This window comes from Rousettus aegyptiacus, unplaced genomic scaffold (assembly GCF_014176215.1).
Source record: "Rousettus aegyptiacus isolate mRouAeg1 unplaced genomic scaffold, mRouAeg1.p scaffold_m13_p_17, whole genome shotgun sequence".
Taxonomy (NCBI): Eukaryota; Metazoa; Chordata; class Mammalia; order Chiroptera; family Pteropodidae; genus Rousettus; species Rousettus aegyptiacus.
Window position 1 is genome coordinate 10859263 of NW_023416292.1, and position 5811 is coordinate 10865073.

Genomic DNA, 5811 nt, shown 5'->3' on the forward strand with positions numbered 1-5811 from the left:
ATCGCTCCTTGTGTGAAAATCCTGTATCTGTGCTGAGGATGTTACAGTGGAAAAATGGCTGAAAGGTAGAGAAGAACCGTGCTATTGTGTGTAAGAGAGGAAGTGGCTTTGGGGAGGATTTCTCCCCACCGCGGTAAAGAATAACTGTCCCCTGGTAAGCCCCACAGAACTCATTCAGATACTCAAAAATGATACAGGAAAATTAACAGATCCTATAAAATCAGGAAAAGAATTCATTCCCTCTCTCAAGATGAACACAGGCCCATTTTTATGCTTTCATTTGAGGAAAGAGTTGCTGTTCTTTCATTCCAAACCCTCGCATTTTTGTGTTTCTTATACTGTCCTACTCTGGTAGCTCTCGGCCCTGCCCACCCTTCAGAATCAGCTGCGGAACTTTTAAAAAATACATGTCCAGATGCCACGATCCCATCCCCACCCCATTTTGACTTATTTGGGTTGGTGGGGTCCAGGCATCGGTATTTTTTAAAAACTCCCAAGATGATTCTAGCGTGTGTCTAGGGCTGAGAAAGTGTGCCTTGCCCCATGTTTTGACTAAGATACATTTTTCTACTTTATCACAGAGAATACATAAAAAGTTTTCTTCTATCAACAATTGTATGTATCTATCTATCCCCTTCCCTTTCCCCATGCTGATTTCTGCATTCTTTAGTGGTCTCCATAAACAGATCATCTGATTCCTGATTTTTCTTCATGACCATTCTGACTTCTTGCAAAACATTTAAAAACAGCCTTTGCAAAAGAACTCTAAAATGTTACTTGCACACATAAATACTTACAATGTAGATATCCAATTTTATTCTATTTTGGTTCGGAAAATGACTATCTCGACAAAGAAAAAATGTCAACAACAAGAGGTCCTTTAAACAATAAACACTGCTGAGATCACTCAGTTGGAATGTTAGCAAATCTGGAAGAGGAGAGAAATCATAGCTTTATTTTCAAACATCTTGTTTTTCCCCTCATGCCCCTCCCCCACCTTTTTTTCTTTTAGAAATTAGTTCTGTAGACCCAGAAAAGGTTTGAAAGCCAAAGCAGGGTAAGCGCCTAATTCATTTGCTGGTAGGCAGAGATGTTGTTCTATTTCTTTCTTCTTCTTCTTCTTTCTTCTTTTTTCTTCTTCTTTCTCCTTCTCCTTCTCCTCCTCCTTCTTCTTTTTTTTAGGGGAGGCAACCCATGGTTGACCTCACAGATTGCAAGGACCTTGTCATCTTATAATCCATTATTTTTTATTTTTTATGCCTACAGCACCTGGTTTTCCTAGGTGGTCTCCCATCCAAGCACGAACCAGGCTCAACCCTGCTTAGCTTCCAAGATCAGATGGGATCGGGGTTGTTCAGGGTACCTTGGCAGTAGATGAGATGTAATTCTATTAAAAAATATGTATTTTTTAATACAAATAAGAATTCATATATGGCTTGCCTTTCACATCTATGATAGGGAGAGTATGGAATATTTCAGCCCTAATAGTCCATAAAATGTGATGGATAATTGGTATCCTGATAGAATTCTTTGCTTGACAAAGTCCTTGTAACTCTGCAGCTGACGCTGGGATGACATTGATTGTTGGAAGAAATTTTTTCATCTTAGGCTCCTTAGTCTTCAGTTGCCACTTAAAATATCTATTTAATAGGTGCACATAGATGAGATGTGAACTGCTTCTTTCTTTACATTTTGGAGTAGAGTGTACTCTGAAATAGTTACGGCAAATGTTGGGATATAGCAGCATCCAGGAAAATAATTTTCTGCCCATAATTTATTAAAGCATAAGTAAAATTAAAGTCTAAGAAAGAAAAAAAGGAAGTTGGCAAAATTTCTGGGACTTGATTTGAGATGGAATTATTAATAGGTATTATTAAGAGAAAGAACCATCCAAAAGCACATTGGAAGTTCGACAGCATAAAAACCCAAAGTCTGGTAGCAGGATTCTTACCATTTTCAAGATACAATAAATGCTTTTATGACACGAGTTATTTCCACAGTCTGGGACTATGAATGAAACTGTTCTTTATCTGTTTTTTATTTTATTTTTTTAAGCGTAAGCATTATCCACATGGGTAAGAGAAAAATGTTAATAAGAAAAATCTGAAGAATTGAGTCCTTTGGCAAGAAGTGAGGTGGAAGTGTGGAGCTGGTGAATTCCACGTGGGGACTAATTTGGTAAACTGAGTGCAATGCAGTGAACACTGAATACTTTGCACTAAGATGCTTGGCTAGTATACGGTAGCCACAGGCGTGGACCACGATGAGGAAACGTACTTCCAATTGTAAATTCGGTCGTACACAAAAAGCCTTCTGCTAATAGTAAAATGGGTTTTAAATGTTCCTTTCTATAAGTGGCTGAAGAAGAAAGGAGGTAGAATAAAAAGTTGCCAAGCTTAAATGACTATGCATCATTTAAAAAACGTCATTTATTACCGATCGCTCATAAACTCCAATCTGAAGTTTAACTTTTTATTCAATCTCTTCACTTGGATACTTAACAGCCATCTCAAATTGACATGTCCTAAAACTTAATTTCTGATCTACCCTCCCTACTTTTTATTCCAGTCTTCTCAATTTCAGTTACATCTTTCCAATTGCTCAGGACAAAACCTTGGAGTCATTTTCCCTCTCACTCTGCATCCAATTGGATAGTAAACCCTTTGAAACTACCACCTCTCACCACCTCCCCTTACATCAGAATTTGAGCTATTCTGCTTTCTCACCAAATTATTGCAATCATTCTGAAATTGTTCTTTCTGCTTCTGCCCTGCCCTTCCCCTCATTAGAACATATTACCAACACAGCACCAGGGCGATCCTATTAACCTATAGGTCAGACAATGTTTATCCCATGCTCCAGTACGTTCAAATGGTTTCCTGTCGCACCCAGAATGAAAGCTACATTCCTTGTGCTGGCTCACAAGGCCTTATACGATCTAATCTCATGCCACCTGTCTGATTTCATCTCTTATGCTTCCCCCCTGTCCCTGCCAGGTAAGCTCTTCACGCTGCCTGCATACCTATTTCCCTCACTTGCTTGAGATTTTTGTTCTAAAGTCATCCTTTCAGGAAGGTCTTCCCTGACCATTTATATAAAATTACGTATATACCAACATCGAGGATTCCCTACTCCCTTCAGAGTTTTATTTCCTCCATAGCATTTATATCATATGATGAGCTATACATGTGTGTATGTACACATGTGCTTATTTCAAGTTTTTTTTCTTCCTTTAACTCTTTTTGACATCTTTCCATTTCTGTCTTATCTAAACTCAGGTTACTTTTTTTGTTCCCTAGTGTGCTTTAAATAATATCCAAGTATAACTGGTGAGGTCATCTATTATCCCTCAGAAAATGGAGGGTTCACAATTAGATTCCATCTTGAAACTTTTGGATAGTCAATCATCTTACAGTACAATTTTTAATCTAGCCATTGATTGTGACCACCACTGCAGATCAGTTCCTTCTCTCATAATATAATTTCAAAATACCTGACTTGCTTCAAATTCTCCGTATCCACTATTCCCTAATGAAAATAGTAGAAAATCGACAGACAGATAGGTAGATAGATAGATAGATAGATAGATGATAGATGATAGAGATAGATACATGTCTTTTTAAACATTAAAGATAATATATGTCCTTTTCAAAACATCATCAGTAACATGTTCATTATAATGACAGCCTATATCTTTTAATATTAAAATTGCCATGCACTTTCTATAAAAGACTGCAATGATATAGTTAAAAAAAAAAAAAAGCTATGAACATTAGCCTAAGAGATCAGCAGAGATGGTTGCGAACAGTAATGAGCTAAATATAACAATGTTATTCTAAAAAAGTTAGCCAATGAAAATCCCTTATGAAGAATTATCTAATGTTATTAGCTTCAATTTCAATGCTGGCATTTACATATATATAATTTTCCTCTTTTACTTTAATAACCTTGCTCCAGCTGTCTTCTATAAATTATATTATGTAAATGTACTATTGATGAATATAATAAACCCCAATCACATTTCAACATATTACTATTAAGCATATCACATTGCACTACAGACATGACAAGTTAATTTTTAGGTCTTATTCTTACTCATAGTTATAATCAGAATAAGTTTCTACTTATTAGAAGTCATAAATTCTCATTTATAGTTTCACATATCATTAATTTTCTAATTTTTATTGATTTCCTTTTAGTTTAATAAATTACCATACTATGTGATTTTTAATATAGAGTAATTAAGAAAAGTAATTTTATTGATTAGAAGAACTCAATATTCTTGGTAAAGCATATGCGATTTTTCATTTATTTAATAGCGAGCGTATCTCAAAAATGACATCGAATAAAATTTTAAATTATAATACCAAATCAATTTAATTTTCAAAGAATATTAAATCTGACATACTTTTTAAATGCCTGGTGTTCAGACTATTTTTATGAAATTATGTAGATGTGTTTCTTTAATGGACATTAAATTGGGGCTCAGAGCTTCCCTCATGTAGAACTCTAGAAGTTTAAAGTGTTCTTGACTAATTGGGGATACATGAGCTCTCCTTGAGTGGGATATTTCTCCTTGGACATCCTGCAAACTTCATGAACTTCGTCTGGAAAGGAAGCTTTTCCTGTAGGCTTGCTAGTTTCCTCCTTGTAGGTGAGTGTGCCCCAGGTAACCCTCTCCTTGGAAGCTGGTTGAGCTGCCTGGAAGAATGAGAATAGAGCCCCAGTTCTCCAGTATCAGAAACCTCAGTCTCAGAGAGCTAGTTGACTTCTGGGGCCAGTCTTTGAAAAGACCAATTTTAAGCATTTTATTTGTTTATTTATTAAAAACTTGGAGATTTTTTTTTAATAAAATGATTTCGTTGCTGAGTCTTGTTTAATTTTAGAGTTTCTCTCAACTCTCTACTTTAAATGATAAGATTTAGATGACATAAAATCCTTTCCCTAGATATATCAGAACTATACATTTTATCCTTTACCTTAAATATTTCTTGTTCCCTTACATATATAGTCACATTCCTTACAGAATCATAGAGTTTTCCAGAAGAAATTATTTGAGCTATTATATAAGCCCTTTCATTCAGTAGACTGAGACTCGGATTGCTTCAAATGAACTGAGAATTATAAAAGGAAAGATGTTTGAAACTCAGGGTTTACGTCAAGGTCTGTTATTGTGAACAGCAAGTTGTGAAGAGCGAGTCCTACGTCTTCCATCACTTGGCTGAGAAGACTTTAGTTCGTAGATATGCGTGAGTCTTCTCCTCTCCACGCCTTCTGCTATATTATATCATAGTCTAGTCCACTGATACTATTTATTGAGACAACTGCACGCAGTTTAGTGTCACTTATCCCAACACACAAATCTGATGATGTAATTTTCTTACTTAATCATTTCATTAAAACTTAGCATGGCTTACAGGCTATTGTATTTTTCATTTTACAGAAAAAAAAAAAAACCTAAGGAAAAGAGGTTAAATAACTTTCTTAAGAGCTGGAATTTTCAAATTTTTGTTTGCTATCTGCCATGGGACATGCACTTTGTTAATTTCTGGTGCTACAAAAATAAGTAAAATATTAGTCCCAGTGCATGGGTAAATTATTAGTTTTATGTCCTTTAATTTTTTTCTGCCAGACCAGGAGACTCCCATGAGTAATTCATGAAGTTTCCTGTGATATGATTGTGGTTCCTTTTAATTCTTTGAACACAGCAGCAAAGGAGCACAGCGGTTCAGAATGTGGGCTTCAGATTCCCAAGACTTGGATTCTAGCCCAGCGTCCGATAGTGTGATTGTGAAGATTAAAAGTGACAGT

At 35.8% G+C, this 5811-nt stretch overlaps 1 pseudogene; it reads right to left on the reverse strand.

Moving 5' to 3' along the window:
- Positions 1 to 1257: 1257 nt before the first annotated feature.
- LOC118613100 lies at positions 1258 to 1376 on the reverse strand (annotated as a pseudogene).
- Positions 1377 to 5811: the final 4435 nt, after the last annotated feature.